We start from the raw sequence: 17520 nt of genomic DNA on the forward strand, positions 1-17520 counted from the left end.
ACTCTTCGGGAGCTTTCTTTGGCGTGCCGGACAGGTATCCGGTCCCGGCGATGCGCCACACTTCGGCTCCTCCCACTTCAAAAATTGATCCACCTTGATTGCGAGGGACGAGGTAGAACAGTCTTCTCCATAAATCAAAATGGGCCTCGCAACCCAGGAATAGTTCGCATAGGGCGACATAACCCGCAATGTGGAGGATGGAGCCGCGGGTGAAATTGTGCAGCTGGAGGCCATAGTACTCCAGTAGCCCTCGGAGGAATGGGTGAATTGGAAACCCCACTCTGCTCAGCAGATAGGGGACGAAGCACACCCGTTCTCCCGTAGACAGATTGAGAAAATCCTCTACCTGGGTTTTGCCATTGAAGGAGGCCGACCCTGCTCGAATAGGGACCAGATCTGCTGGAGGGAGAAATCCCTGCGTTTGCAGCTTCGCCAATCGGCTATGGGACAAATAGCACCTATCCCACTCACCTCTCTCTAGGTTGGAACGGGAAGAGGAGCTGGGATTGTTGAACATGTTGGAATGGTCTTGCCTGGCGGTCTCTGAGGATTTTCTCCGCTTGGTGCTGAAAGGATCTGAGATCCAATCTCTTTAAATAGATGCTCTTCCTTTCAGGACCGGGGTGTTATTTGCAAAACATACCCTGACTGTCCGCATTCACTCAACACGTGGAAAATGAGGACATTAAGCGCATAGAAGCCGAGGGGAGATATTGAATCTACGACCGAATACACTACTTGGAAATCATTAAAGGAGGAACCCGCCTTGCAATACCGAAGACAATCTGTGAGCCGAACACCTCGCTATTGAAGACTGGTTCAGGGGCTACTGAGGGAGTCCTGGACTAAGGGGTCCTCGGGAGTCCGACCTGTTATCTATGGGCCAGACTAATGTTCTATGAAGATACGAAGACCGAAGACTACACCCATGTCCGGATAGGACGCTCCTTGGCGTGGAAGGCAAGCTTGGCGCCGGAATATGTAAATTCCCTTCTTTGTAATCGACCTTGTGTAACCCTAGATCCTCCCGGTGTCTATATAAACTGGAGGACTTAGTCCGGATATAGATACTCAATAGCGTAGTCATACAAGCTAGACTTCTAGGGTTTAGCCATTACGATCTCGTGGTAGATCAACTCTTGTAATACTCATATTCATCAAGATCAATCAAGCAGGAAGTAGGGTATTACCTCCATAGAGAGGGCCCGAACCTGGGTAAACATCGTGTCCCCTGTCTCTTGTTACCATCAACCTTAGACGCACAGTTCGGGACCCCCTACCCGAGATCCGCCAGTTTTGACACCGACAACAAGCACCTACATGGTCCATGTAGAGCACACTTTAAAAAAATGGAACTCACCGGAAAGAATCCTAGAACAACATTGTACTTGCGAACTACAGCAGAAAAGACGGAGATATGTCAGTCCTTCCGAGCTGAAGTTAGTTTGGTCTTGTGGGGAGTAATGTAACCATCCTTCAACTGCTCCTTCTAATGAGAAGATAGACAGGGCTTCTTCATCCTAGCATAATCGGAACTAGTCACTTCATGTACTCCATATTCTTCTTCAGAGGAGGATGATCCTGTTATGCAAAGACAAGAGGACAACTAAATGCTAACATCCCTGTTTGCCCGAAAAAAGGAAAGGAAATATTTAAAACAGCACAGATGAAGCAATTCTCAAGGACAATACCACTTTCTCATGACAGTATCTAAACAGTAGCACAACACCAATTGAGATGACAAAGCTCAATCATATGGATGAAATCCGTGGGGAGTAACAACCTTTGTTAGGAGGCTTATTGTGTAGAGCATACAGATCAAGCACTTCTCCGGAACCATTTGTTGTTATCTACTGTGGTTGCCATGCTTACTATATACTCCTCGATTAGTTTAATGTTTCCAACATCTTTTGGTGCAGTTCCACTAAAATATATGGTATCTTCAAAGAAGATCCCTGTTTGCACAAGTAGAGATAATTACATATTACATTAAGAGTGGCATCAAGTTAGTGGAAAAACAATTTCTCGTTCTAGCCATAGCAATAAATTAAGATGCAAAACTATATCATTACTTGTGTCATCACAGTTCCAGTGCTTCATTACAGCACCGGGAGTTGATTTTTGTTTTTCTTCTGCTTGTTCTTCCCCTTCATCACTTGGATCAATAACAGACAAGCTTCGCCTTCAATGTAAGATTTGGCATGTCAATTAGGGAGCACAAGTATAGCACTAAACAATGTCATTAATTTTCTGATGAAAGTCGCAAAATACAGGCCAAAAGTTGTGCAATATCCTTATCTTACCTCAATGGGATATTACGGTGCACATAAGATTGGAAGTCTTATCTCCATTTGTGCAGTTCACTAAAATCAAGCAACATTATCGTACAAGTAGCACAACATATGAAAGCACATTGCACAATCATGTGAAAGAAGGCTAGTACCGAACTCTCATGACGCGGAATTCAAACAACTCACAAGAAGAAGATCTAAACCAAATTTGCCAACACGGATAGGAAGATCTCCTCTTGTGCAGTTCCACTAAGATCAAGCAATCAAGCAAACACTCTGAAAACAAAAGTGTTTTGTGCAGTGCAACAAAAGGTCACAATAGCAACGAGGTGAAGTAGATAACCCTTTTAGCATGTCATTTAATAACCCCTAGTCCATGTATAGTCCTTGGAACCAAGCAGGTAGGGACTAGGGACTTCTTAGTTGGGACTAAAAAAAGTCCTAGGACTTTTTAACCAAACAGGGCCTTAGATTAACAACAGCTAAAGAGTTGCACGGGACAATGGACTCACCATCACCATGTGCATCTACCGATGTATGAAGGGGTGATGGACAATCTGTTGCAACAAAGAACAAGCAACCAAGGAGCATATTCGTGTTGGTCCCAGTTTTGTTATCTTTAGAGACCTTTCCCTATGTGAGTGCAGCAAATCTAGTCCTGCTGAAACTTTACAGCCTTGTCCCCCAAAACAAAAAGATCAGTTCGTCACAGATGTGCGTACTGCGTTTTTCATTGTTTTGCCTTTTCGACCAAGGTAGGTGTTGGATAGCCAGTCTATACTAGTACTTCCCCCTTCCATTCCTCTTTAAACCACATCCTAGATTCATGATATACAACTTTCCCCACTACTTTCCCCCTCCCTTTCCTCTTTGAACCACATCCTAGATTCATGCTATACAACTTTCCCCACTACTTTCCCCCTTCCTTTACTTTTTGAACCATGTTGTAGATTCATGTGATACAACTTTCCCCACTACTTCCCCCCATTCCTTTCCTCTTTGAACCACGTCCTAGATTCATGCTATACAACTTTCCCCACTACTTTCATGTTTGATCCACTACCAAGATTCGAGTACAGAAGCGGAAAAATCCCACATGTCGCTAAAGCAATGCATGTGGAATAAGTAAATTATACCTTAAGGTTCTTGGGGTGTGGTTCGGTGGGCGACCGGAGGCCGTTCTGCCCACACTATGTACGGCAGCAAGGAATAAGGGGTCGGAGGCCCTCCCGCGCCGCCACTGGGTGAAAGGGAACAGCTGCGCCGGTAGTGGATTCCCTCCCTCACCGACGACGACAATGTTAAGCCTCCTTCCCTTCCTGGCAGACGGATCCTGTCGGCACTTTGACCAGCAGTGAGAGGGAGAGAGAGAGGCCAACGAAGTCTTATTTAGATCTGGAGAGAGGGTGAGAGAGTGTGAAGAGAGCAACTACAAGCACTGAGGCTCCAGTGTGTATAGATATAGTGGAGACAGTGTGTGAAGACTGCAAACCCTAGAAAATAAGCGTCGAGGTTGTATCCATCCATTTTGACCAGTCAAAGAATCCTCCTGGCACCGCCCCAGATCACTTTCTCTCTCTATCATGCGGGGCCTACTTGTCATTGGGTGGAAGAAAGAAGTCGAACAAAAACAAAATTATGCTCAAGTGTGGTTATCAAACTCGAGACCTCTAGTTTGATGAGTGAATAGGCTAACCAGTTACACCACCCTCACGTTATGTTTAACGAGAGGAAAGTAACCTTTTATACATTTCTGTATCATGTGACAAGCATGCCGTGTTTTTTGTGTGTGGGAGGCATTGGGATTTAAATCATGATCGTGTCATGTGGCTTTGGTGGTAAGGTCTTTTGGGATTAAAAGCAGTGTTGGTAGTACAGCAATAATGCAGCCTTAGTCACCTTACCTCTCTCCACGTAGTACGTTTGGTCCCACCAGTCAAAGGGTGAAACAAACAAATTAATAAGAAAAAGGTTAGTACGCGAAATACAAATTAATATAATTTTGTGTGACATGCATGAACATTTTGTTAGTTCAATCAATGGTCAAAATTTGACACGAAATACAATGGGGACCAATAAACCAGGACGGGGGTAGTACGCGCAGTTTGCCGTCGAAAGCGGGGCGATCTGGCTCTCCTGAGCTAACAAGGTTTTTCTAGCCCACCCAAGCTAGCTGGCCCACAAAAGCTAGCATATTTTAACAGTTCCAAACGCCTAACCTTGCCCGGCTAGGCTATAAACTGTTCTTGCTAAGGATCCAAACGCTCCCTAAGTAACTCGCACGATATTCCTATTCTATGAACCTATGTGTGTGTGTGTGTGCGTGTGTGTGTGTTTAACGGCATGTATGTGTTAGAGAGAGTGACACATCGACCTACTCCTGCAGAGAGATAGTGTGTAGTGTACGATTTAGCCGTGAGAGTCGATGCATCCTCTCATTTCCGGGCGTCCGGTCAGAACAGGCGGACCGCTGCCACGCCCGCTCCTGACTAGCCTGGCCCACCCAAAGCCCCTCCATCGCTCGTGCGCGCTTCCCGCGCGAAACGGTCAGCACCGCTCCAAAGAATTGGTGTTGCATTCATGCCCGGGCAGAGCGGACGTGACCTCTCACTGGCGCCTGCGTTGAAGAGAGAAGCGGATTCAAGAGTGATGGTTGCTTCGTCCGTCCAACTTACTAATGGGTCTATGTGATTTGACAACTCATTGCTCATTATTACTGAGGTGGTAGGACTGATGGATGTCCCAATCTTCCGGCGAAAGGAGGTACTGCTAGATTACAACTTTCTCCACTCTTACAGCGGAGGAGTGCGAGAGCAGTGAAAACACGCAGGCTTAGTGATTACATGGCCCACCTCACATTATCACCATATTTTCTGGACACCGTGCGACACCTAACTCTTTACATAGTACTAGTATAGTACATACTGTAATTTATCAGCGAGATAAATTTGTACAATGATAGGAAGCTTCCAGCTTCTGTTTCATGTATCTTGCATCCAAGGTTGCCCGTTGCAACATTTCATCAAATACAAAGGAGACTAACATGGATGCTATTGCATCTCAATGATTGATAGATCATAGCCAATATGTACTCCCTCTGTTCCAAAATAAGTGTCTCAACTTTATGCAACCTTTAGTACAAACTTGTACTACTACTAAAGTTGACACTTGTTTTGGAATAGAGACAGCTAAAGAAAAAACGATCCATGCAGTCCCTAGCCCTTGAACCGTAAACCCTAACCAGGATTTAATTTGCTGGCAACGTTGGAGCTTCTGAAGAAATCAAGTTTGCAACCCTTTGACCATCGGATCATTTTGTGTAGTTTCACCAAAATCGAGATGAGCATCCCTGTGGCAAAGAAATTGAAGAAGCGTGATTAGAATAAGATTGCTGGGACTAGTTGATGAGACATAAACTCATCAAAAATACAGTACGTAAAATCCAGTAGAGGTATGTGCGCGGCAAAGAAGTAGAGAAATATCCACATGGAATGATGTGGGCAGCTGTAGCAGTGGTGCAAGCCGGCTGTAAAGGGAGTTGTACCTGAGGGATGTCGGGACATAGCTCAACCTAGAGGAGGACGGCAGGAGGCGGCAACTGCACACGCCGCGGTAGTGAGCAAGGGATGAAGGCAACCTCACCGGCTTTGTGAGAGAGAACGGCGGGGACCCCTGATCGGGACATGCCGACAGTGGGTTTTCGCCGTCGGTGACGGTGACCGCATCTACACTAAGGCCTCCTTTGGTTTGTAGGAATTCTATAGGATAGGATTTGCAAAGGAAAATTCCTTTGGAGCCCTTTGGTTTGTAGGAATGGATTCCTATTCCTATGTAGGATAGGAATCAATCCTTCACATTTTGGAGGAAAAAAACATTAGCCTAGACTCAATGGAAAAAATCCTATCCTATGCACCAAATGACATCTCTTTCTCTATAGGAATTGACATACATGTCCTCTCACTTCCTATGATCTTCCTATTCCTATAAAATTCCTATCCTATGAACCAAAGAAGGCCTAAGCATCCACCCCTTCCCCCGGCGGGCGTGATCCGCCAGGATGTAGAGATGTGGCCACAGTAGTTTTGTGCGAGGGAGTGTGAAGAGAGCAACCCCAGCAAGCAACCGTGTAGGCTCGTCCTGGCTGTGTATATAGTGGAGAGGTTTCCTTTTCTCTCCATATGAACCTATTTATATTGCGTATGTGCCACCGAAGAAAAAAACTTTATTTATAAATGACACGACACCGTTCATGCGTGGTTCCCGACCCTCCATTATTGATAAGTGAGTAACTACTACTAGACGTGTCAAATTATCACGTGGGCTACATCATCTTACAGAAATGAGCTCCATCGTGTCACGTGTGTGGTTGGGGAAGATGCAAAAGACGCAAAGAGTGCTACTAGTACACTACGTGTGTGGGTGCGTGCACCTCTTCTCTTCGAGCATGGTTATTAAAAGTATAGCCCACTATTGTACTACCACGCGGTTATTATATATGGGCAAAGAGTATAGGAAGTAATAATGACTAATAAGCCGTGAAATCACGAGGCCCACCTTTCTCTATGTTTGACCGAGGAAGCAGCCATCATTTCACTCCTTGTTGAATATCCATCCGCTGCTACCTCCGCGAATAAATAAAAATCCGCTTCTACCTCCGTAACATGGTTAATAAATAGCCATGTCAATCACGACGTGTAAATATCATTCACTGATACAATAGGGCTGGATCTAAGGCTGGTGATTTTCTTTACTTTGTCTCTTTCTTTTTTTGTCTCATTTACTCATTTTACATAGGAGCGCGTGTAGAGGATGGCTATTCCTTTCGATGGGACTTATTCATGGGGTTTAAGACTAAGGCTGGTCATAGTGGGGAGTAACTTAGACTAGTAACATGCTTTTGTTACTAGTCCATGTTACTACCTTCATAATGGGTAGTAACATATAGATGGTAACATACAAACCTTCATTAATTGAGACATAGACTCATTTTACCTCAGGGTGTGTTATGTTACAGTAACATATTATGTTACCACAAGCATCTCTTCCCTCATTAACTCCATGCCACATAAGCAAATTTGTCTTTGGATGTGTCATGTTACTACATAAGTTACTCCCACTATGACTAGCCTAAGCAGCTCCGAATTATGCCCACTGCCCACCACTCTAAATCGTGCCATCTATGATAGGGAGTAGTCCCATTGCAACAGTGAGGTCCACTAGGTCTAGCACGTCATGTAAGAAGAGACTGTCACGCAAAACATACATCTTGTTGCCTTCTTCCTCGTATAGTACGTACTACTAGTACTACTACTACTCGTTCTCCTATAAACCTTGCGCTTGGCATCTCCAAAATATTATCCTTGCGATTGGCTCTTCGCCTCTTCGGGAAGTTGAGCAATAATTGTACTGCAGTATATATCGTTCTGGCTATATGAGACCAAACGAATTGCTGCACGTCCATCACGTGGGCGAGGGAGAGTGTGTACTATTACGTCCGTTTCAATATTGACTACATACGGAGCAAAACGAGTGAATCTACACTCTAAAATACGTCTATATACATTAGTGTCTGGAGTATGTACTAGTAGTTCATATTGAAATCTACTAAAGGACATATATTCCAAACAATATGATAATCTCTCTAACTAAGGTAGGGACGAGGAGTAAACGGAGGGAGTAGTAAAATTTTCTCCTCATCCTGCGAGCCACCGCGTGCGTGGGCGAGGGAGCGGGCGTAAGGCGTAGTAAGCAAGCTTCACCTCGTCCTGTGAGCCACCGCGCCCATGGGCGGGGAGACGCGTACTAAGCAAGCTTCTCCTCGTTCTGTGAGTTGACGGGACACATCAAAAGTAATACGCACAGAGCATCCTGAGTGTATAGGGCATGGCCTCTAAGGTAGGCCCCACATGGTTTGCCTCTTTTTTAACATAACATGTCAAGTCGCAATTTGTTTGTTCACTCGTGGTAGATGATTCTCCATCAAGTAGACAACCAGTACACGTGTCAAATTACCACGTGGGCTTCCTTTTCATACAGAAATGAGCTCCACCGTGTACCCGTGTGGGTGTGGTTGGGAAAGAGACGGGAGTACGTGCGCCGTGCGTGCACCTCTTCTCTTCGTGCACGTCCCCCGCCTACGTGGATGTGTGTGAGAGAGATACAAACCTAGACAGATGGTGTGTGCGTTCATGACACATCAAAAATTTGACACATGCAATGTGTGTGAAATAGAGGCCTATCGATATCATATATAGAGGGGGTGATCCTGAGAAGAGAGGGAGGGGTCATAGATATTGATAGAGTCGAAGAGAGGATCAAGTGGGTTGGTGCGAGATTGATACATCTCCAATGTATCTATAATTTTTTATTGTTCCATGCTATTATATTATCTGTTTTGGATGTTTAATGGGCTTTGTTATGCACTTCTATATTATTTTTGGGACTAACCTACTAACCAAAGGCCCAGTGCAAATTGCTGTTATTTTTGCCTATTTCAGTGTTTCGCAGAAAAGGAATACCAAACGGAATCCAAACAGAATGAAACCTCCGGGAGAGTTATTTTTGGAACAAACGCAATCCAGGAGACTTGGAGTGGACGTCAAGGAAGCAACGAGGCGGGCACGAGGTAGGAGGGCGCGCCCCCCACCCTCATGAGCCCCTCGTGGCTCCACCGACCTACTTCTTTCGCCTATATATACTCATATACCCCGAAAACATCCGAGAGCACCATGAAACCCTATTTCCACCGCCGCAACCTTCTGTACCCATGAGATCCCATCTTGGGGCCTTTTCCGACGCTCCGCCGGAGGGGGAATCGATCACGGAGGGCTTCTACATCAACACCATAGCCTCTCCGATGATGTCTGAGTAGTTTACCATAGACCTTCAGGTTCATAGTTATTAGCTAGATGGCTTCTTCTCTCTCTTTGGGTCTCAATACAAAGTTCTCCTCGATTCTCTTGGAGATCTATTCGATGTAATTCTTTTTGCGGACTATTCATTGAGATCCGATGAATTGTAGGTTTATGTCAAGATTATCTATGAACAATATTTGATTCTTCTCTGAATTCTTTTATGCATGATTTAATATCTTTGCAAGTCTCTTCGAATTATCAGTTTGGTTTGGCCTACTAGATTGATCTTTCTTGCAATGGGAGAAGTGCTTAGCTTCGGTTTCAATCTTGCGGTGTCCTTTCCCAGTGACAGCAGGGGCAGCAAGGCACGTATTGTATTGTTGCCATCGAGGATAAAAAGACGGGGTTTATATCATATTGCTTTAGTTTATCCCTCTACATCATTTCATCTTGCCTAATGCGTTACTTTGTTCTTATGAACTTAATATTCTAGATGCATACTGGATAGCGGTCGATGTGTGGAGTAATAGTAGTACATGCAGAATTGTTTCGGTCTACTTGTCGCGGACGTGATGCCTATATACATGATCATGCCTAGATATTCTCATAACTATGCGCTTTTCTATCAATTGCTCGACAGTAATTTGTTCACCCACCATAGAATTTGCTATCTTGAGAGAAGCCACTAGTGAAACCTATGGCCCCCGTGTCTATCTTCCATCATATTATTTTCCTATCTACTTTTTATTTCTGCTGCCTTTTATTTTGCAATCTTTATTTTCCAATCTATACAACAAAAATAACAAAAATAACAAAAATATTTATCTTATTATCTTTATCATATCTCACTTTTGCAAGTGGTCGTGAAGGGATTGGCAACCCCTTTATCACGTTGGTTGCAAGGTTCTTATTTGTTTGTGCAGGTACGAGAGACTTGCGTGTAGTCTCCTACTGGATTGCTACCTTGGTTCTCAAAAACTGAGGGAAATACTTACGCTACTTTGCTGCATCACCCTTTCCTCTTCAAGGGAAAACCAACGCATGCTCAAGAGGTAGCAGAGATCAATGAAGAGAGCCATCGAAATTGTGTGTGCACAAGTCAAAGATATAGGGCGACTAACTTACCAGAACGTCGGAGGGCACAGGGCAAGTTTGTGTGTGGCAGGGAGACATGACTAGAGCGCTCGATGTATCGGTGTGTGTGTGGGGGGGGAGGAGGGGTGAGGCAGAGGCCTAACTAGAGAGGTAGAACGACTCGTATATGTGTTGAGAAGGAGAGACCCAGCTATGTCTTGAGGGAGATCAGTCGACATCCATACATAACTAAAGGAAGGGAAATAGGTTGGATAGAGAGAGAGAGAGGAGAGATAGGGGGAGGGAGAGGGGTAGAGTGATGGATGTGTGATGGAGTTGCTTCTCGAAGATGGTGGGAGAGGCCTACTAGACAAACTGAGGGTAGAACTGCAATAATATCAATAAGAGTGGGGATGTGTTTCTATGTGTACCTTGCGTGATAGATGTGTCAGGACGCATGCATGAATGATGAAGGGGAACCATGTGTTTCGTAAGAAAACCTAACTAGATCGGTAGATCAATTGTTGTTTGTCAGAGGAAGGGAGAAACATAACTAATGACGTAGATCGATCAACGCGTGGGGGAAAACAAGTTATAAGGACCTAGCTAGCTATATGTATAGTGGGAGATCAGTCGGTGTACATCCATTTGTTAGAGGAAAATAAGGCCCAGTGAGACAGATAGACAAAGAGAATGGAGCTAGGAGGTGGTGCTAGATGCCGAGCTACTAGCTAGATAGGGGGAGGAGTGTGCGATTGTGAGATCGATGAAAATAGGGGTGAGAGTTTACACGTGTATGGGACCGTATGAGAGACACGAGGCATGGACACAGAAAGGAGGAGATGGAAGGTGTGTGTGTGTATGTTGTAGGCAGACATCACTGGAGAGGTTTTATTGATCGGTGTGTCTCGGAAAGGAGTTGTGGAGACTGTGGGAGAACGACCTAAAAAAAGAATGTGCGCGATGGATAGAATGTTGAGGGAGGGGCGAGGAGGGCGTGTGCATGCACAAGTGAAAGTTAGTGCTAGCTACAAAGGTTAGAGGATTGTGTGGGTGTAAGAGACTAACCAAGATGATAATTCGATATGAAAGTGGATTCATATATTTGAATAGGAGATCATAGTGTTAGAAACATATGCATGCATGAATACAGCGGTGATAGGCATGTTGTGGTTTTGCAGATGTTATACCATAACGTGATAATGCATGGTGTTTGCAACTCACAGCTAAATGTCGAACAATCTAAACCATACTATACATCGAAGAATCTCACATTTTATTTGAATTTGTGATAATGTGTGGTGTTTGCAGCTTACAACTAAATATCAAACAATCTAAACAATATTATATATCGAACAATCTCACATTTTATTTGAATTTGTGGTAATGTGTGGCGTTTGCAACTCAAATCTAAATACTTGTAGGAGTAGGGGGTGGGGCACCATACATTATGTGATAAACACATTATACATATGAGATATGGTTTAGATTATGAAGATCTAGCTAGAGCTTGAAATGTACAGTGATTTGAAATCAACATAAAGTGGATTCAAAAAATCGAGTTCAAGTTCATATAGTACACATAGTTCATATCTAACTCGACAGTCATCATGTGGTGCGCTGTGAAGATAATACACAAAGGATAGTTTAACTTAACAATAATGATGATTGTAAATCTTATTAAAATAGAGAAACAAATTCAAATGGTTTGACTTCACAACAATCATTATGGCAGATCTTATTCAAATAGAGAAATGAATTCAAATTTAGTTCATATTGAAGCGGTAGTATATATGTTTGGAATGCACTAAAACGTTCATTTGTGTAGCAGGTTGCATGCATTATACACGTAGCGAAATATTTTAGTTGAACATAACATGATTCAAAGTTTTGAATGGCATTTGTAGTGCGAATTGATTTGGTACAGTACACGGGACTAGACTCTCTTGTGTGGTGTGAATTGATTTCTTTTTGTTTTTTCGTCGACGGAAGTGCGAATTGATTTGGTACAGTACACGTTAGGCTTGTCCGGAAATTTCAACCTGTGCCTTGTTAACCCAAAATATTTAAGATACTTCTTTGTCTCGTTGTGCTCCGAAAACTCCCTCCATCTCAACCCGCGCCTTGCTATCCCAAAATTACAACGCGCGCGAAAACTCCCACCTCCTGTGAAATCCCAACACACGAAATGCCCGTGATACCCCTGAACCGAAAGAACCGCCTAGCACAAATCGGTGGGGGTACTTCCGTAACTTACCCCACATTTCGGACAAGCGGGTCCCTAAGCCATGGTTCCCCACTCCCATCCCATCAGCCCACCCATTCGTACAACAAGGCCGCGAAAACCCGCGAAGCCCCACACCCTCCTTCGTCCACCACCCAGCCGGAGCCTCTTTCCCAACGATGTCATCCATAGCAACACCTCGGCGTCCCTCATCCATCATACCGGATGAGGATCCGTCGTCGATCTCGTCATCCCGCCGGTTCGGCCACCCCGTCCTCCACCTCCAAGGAGCTGCCCTGACGTTCCCCTCGTCTTTCGCGCCACCTCCATTCCCACACCGCCATATTCACCTGCACCACCGGAAGAGCATCATCATCACCGTTTCCTTGGTTGAAGCTGAGGCCTAATCGGCGCCACCAAAGCAGTTGTACACTAATCGCCGCATTTTCTTCTTCATTTGATCTCACGGTACTGTCGGCGCTCGGTCCCGAGCCGACACGGCGCGGCTCCATGCACGGCGGCGTCGCCGGCCACTTCCTCCAAGACATTGCTCCCTTGGTGGCGACGTCCACATCAGTAGGAGCTACTGCTGCTTTAGCTCTCGCTCGCGCTGCTGCTCTGCTCTTGCTCTCGGTCCCCTGCTTGGTCTACTCTTGCTATTGCTCTTGCTCTTGCTCGTGATGTTGCTCTCGCTCTTGCTCTTGCTTGTGATGCTACTCCGATTTAGCTACACTTCAGTCGACTGAATCGACTTTTGGGTTAGTCAATTTTCAGGGAGGGGGCTCGCTGGAGTTAAGGAAGAACCAACCGCAGCGGGGGGGGGGGCTCGCTAGAGAGGTACCCCACTATCTATCTTAGGGTTCATGGTGGGGGCGGTGGTCGCCGGCGGTGGTGGGGCGGTGGTGTGGGGATCGCCAGAGAAAAAGCTCGGCACGGGGGGCCTAGAGGGATGGTCGGGGCGGTGGCGGACCGGCGGGGGGGAGTGGTTTCGGGGCAGGCGAGGCGGCGCACCTCCGGCAGCGGGCGGGGGCGGCTGTTTGGCTGGTGGTGGCTGGCGACTCAGGGTAGCCTCACCTGATGATGCTACACGACCAGCTTCCCCAGCTCTCGCACGCGCTGCTACTGCTTTTCTACTAGTAGTGCGTTCGGTTTCGACAGTAAAATTCAATTTCGACAGCAAAATTCAGTTTCGACAGTTAAGTTCAGTTTCGATAGTTAAATTCAGTTTCGACAGTTAAGTTCAGAGATGAACGGCTGATGTATTTTACATCTAGCACTTTGTGGTTATGTATTTTACGTCATCTATTGGAGATGCTATTAGAATTCCACTCAGGTTAACGTTGTCTCTCTTGTCCTGCTTCAGCCTCGGCGTCGTACAACTCACCGGAGCTGCTCCAACGACGAAACCCTCCATCACAGCGGAGCAGTACCCCGGGCTCCATCTCCAAACGCCTAAGATCTTCTTCCCCTCCTCCGACAGCCAAGTCAGCCAGAGCATCCTCACCGACCAACCCAATCACGCTGAGATCGACATGGCTTCGCCAAAGAGGTTGTACACTTGCTGCATCTATTTTTTATTCTACATGTTATATATACTAGATCATTGATGGCGCGCGTTGCCGCACCCGTCCATTTTGACGGTAGAATGATAGGAATTGTCGTAATGTATAGAGGCAAAAGCTAAAGAAACCAAAATATGAAGTATATGGAAACTAAGATATGCTGAAATAAGATTTTCCAAGCAGGTTTCCCTTTTTCTTTTGATACGAGAGGCACTCCAATCAGTAGTAAGTAGAAAATGAAAGGAGAAAATACGTTTTGTTCACAATAAGAATAATTGAAAATGCCCATCAATTGAACTCTTTTGTTTCAGCTTATATATATGATGACATACTAAATATCTCCATAAGCCTGCCTCTAGATCACCCGTTCAAAGTACGAGCAACTTCTCCATCCAATAACACTTGTAGTTGATATTATAGTCGATAGATCGCTTTTCGGTTACAATGCGAAGAGGAGGATTCTCCATAGTTTGTAGTATTTAGCAGTTACCATCAAATGAAAACATTAGAAGGCTGCATAAAATGTGCACATGACTCTTAAACATGTTGTGATTTGGAGAGAGGCATGTGCTGCAAAGCCTGAATATTAGGATATATTCATGTGAAAGGATCCTAGATTGTTGTACTCAAGGCTATTGATTCAAAAATCCTTTTTTGTAATTATTCAGCCTGCATAAATAATAACAATATTATTTTCAGGTTAGATTGATACACGAAATACAAAGAGTATCGAAAGAAAATGGATAACAATTATTTGTTATCACCTACCTTTCAGAGCTTCAGCACCGGTTGCTGATCGGCCTTCACATACTGTTACTTCCAATGTCGAGAACATGAAAAACAAAATAATTGCAATTAAGTGAGATGTTGGTAGGTTGCAAAATTATAGAGCTAAGAAATCTAGCAATCACATCGATGCTCGAATGCCAGAAACCTTTTCTTTGGTAATCATACATGAAATTGGATCACATGGTTTAGAGAGAGATAATCTCCCTGACGATGGTGTCATGGTGATATATACGGTAACATGAATTTAAGATGTTGATAAGAATATCATATATTGTGCAACATAATTGACTAATTCTAGCATATATATATATATATATATATATATATATTCATTGTTTGCTTTTATTGTCAAAAAATCCATTGGTTTTCTTTTAGTCTCTTAATGTGCAGAAGAGTGGAACAGAAATGCAAGAAAACAGAAAACGGAAATACAAAAGGTAGATGAAAAACACTACCTAGAGATCAAATTATTATATTTGGATTGCAAAGTAATGAATCCAGCATCACGTACTTGCACTAGAATTAAGTTGCTCCTCATACGCTGGAATCAAGTCATTGTTCTGTTGGTACCTTATCACCCAATTTAAAGTGAAGAGATGGTATAGAAGGATGTTCTTTGACTTAAGAATGTCGAATGAATTTAGGTTTATATAAAATACATGATTGACTTCAGATTTATAACATCAATATATTGCATCTATAACAGATTTGCAACCTGTCAAGTGGATGATTCAAAAGCTTTCTCCATGGTCACTTAGGATTTTCTTCTATGAAAGCATATAAACATGAAGTACAAATTTGCTGTGCCACATATTAGTTCATGCAAATGAAAACCAAGAGAAGTCAACTCACATGGATGGTGTCCGGTTGTAGGAGTTTGCTGGAGATCTGGCCAAGCGATGCAATATGATACACCATGACAAGGCATTTCTGAAGTAAACAACATTTCAAATTTTGCCTCGTCAGAAAAATGGAAAATAAACTAACATATAAGAACAAGATGATTCACAAAAATTTATGATAAAGAAAATCTCTATTGTTGTATTTTTAATTATGAGAAAAGGTGCTATAGCCCACCTTAAAAAGAAGTGAAAGGGATCACAAAGTATAAAAATGGAATCAACAAAGTAATGAGCATATATAGGAATTTAATTTGGATTGAAGGGGTTTCAAATGGCATAGCATGAGAAGTAAATGGTCTGATGGATACAAATCCTAACCAAGAACAGGTTGTTGAAATCCTGCAAAAGTAAATGGGACAATAAATTTTGAAGGCACCAAACATATCTTATAGGAGGTGACAGAGTGAAAGATAAGGACACTTTAAACTGGGACATGTACATAGGAATATGAAACCTGTAGTGATCATGGCCTGAAGAAATAATGAAACGGTTTAAGGCAAGTAAAATAATTTGGAGTACTTTCATACAAGTAATTACTGAATCGGGATCTGAGTTAAACCTCAAAAATATTATATTTAAAGTGGATAGTTGGATCAATAGATCTAATTTCCTTGTAACTAATATATTTTGTACTACTAACAAGTATAGAATCTAGGTAGACGCAGATTAATCTGGGGATTTTGGCTCAACACACAAAATAGCAATTTAGCTTCCATAATATCTACATAATGTATAAAGAGAGGCAAAGGTACTAGAAGGGAAAGAAATCACCAATCGGCAGTCAATGCCAGAGTTGTTCCGCTGTGGTCGCAAACTCAAGCTCCACTGCTCCAGTGTGCTGCATCCAGCTGCACGACTCCGACCACAACCTGCAATATCCAAGAACAACAGACCAAAATCAGAGGCGAAGTTGGAATTTAGGCCATTGAACGACGTGCAAATTAGATGAATAGCACGAGGGCAGAAGAGAGGGCTTCAGGATCTAGCAGTCAACATCCATCCGTCGTCGTTGGCGGAGTCCCGCCCCTGTTACCTCTAGAATGTGAGCAGCGGGGTCGAGGAAATGTGGTTGGTCAGGCCCAATTTCACAGAAAGCTCCGGAAATTGTCACAGGAGCAGGGTCCCATCATCACGCATACCATTTGATCTTGATACCAAAACGAGATGATGTGAGCGCACAAGCGGAGGCGGCGGTGTGGGATTTAGACACGGCACAAAAGCCGCAGTGCTGATCCGCTATGATTAGGGTTGGAGAGAGAGAGAAAGAGAGAGAGATTTGGCGCTACAAATCTCACCTGGAAGGGGGGCACTTCACAGCTGCCGCCGCCCGAGCGCGATTAGGATTGGGGAGGTATCACGACGGAGAGTGGGAGAGGGGGGAGGCAGAAGTCGAAATGAAGGAGAGGAGGGCGGCGTCGAGCGAAGGGAGATGGGGCTTCGTGCGGCGGTGAAGGCCCAATTAACCACGGGCCTCCAATTTTGCCGCGGGAGCAGCTGCCTAGTCAGTTGCGATAAATACTGCGCTCAGAATTTAATCAGGTGGCCAGAAACGTCTAGAAGACCACATCCAATGGCTGAAAACGCTGATGGCATGAGAGGGCTGGAATAGTGTGCGGTTGTAATGTATCTAAGTTGTCCACTGAGCACACGTAGTAACATGAAATACGGTTATTTTATCCTACAATATGACAAGCAGTGAGGTACCAGACAACTTAGCTATCCGTGATGGACTCTCTTGAACGCCATCATTACTTATCTCTGCGTATTTGAGCTATGCATTTGTCGATGGGCATGGGAGTTGAGCTAGTAGAGCAGTGGTCTGGG

General features: G+C 44.1%; 1 long non-coding RNA gene across 3 annotated transcripts; it reads right to left on the reverse strand.

The window, feature by feature from the left end:
• Positions 1–14277: 14277 nt before the first annotated feature.
• LOC123106902 (uncharacterized) lies at positions 14278–17149 on the reverse strand. 3 transcript variants are annotated; one of them, XR_006451541.1, is made up of 5 exons: positions 16992–17149; positions 16730–16843; positions 15647–16565; positions 14774–14815; positions 14278–14674 (listed from the first exon to the last, which is right to left on the reverse strand). It is a non-coding gene; the product is annotated as an uncharacterized lncRNA (long non-coding RNA). The 3 variants fall into 3 exon arrangements; XR_006451540.1 differs by lacking the exon at positions 16730–16843 and having other exon boundaries at positions 15647–15724; positions 16468–16565; positions 16992–17145; XR_006451539.1 differs by lacking the exon at positions 16730–16843 and having other exon boundaries at positions 16992–17146.
• Positions 17150–17520: the final 371 nt, after the last annotated feature.

Source organism: Triticum aestivum, chromosome 5A (assembly GCF_018294505.1).
Source record: "Triticum aestivum cultivar Chinese Spring chromosome 5A, IWGSC CS RefSeq v2.1, whole genome shotgun sequence".
NCBI lineage: Eukaryota > Viridiplantae > Streptophyta > Magnoliopsida > Poales > Poaceae > Triticum > Triticum aestivum.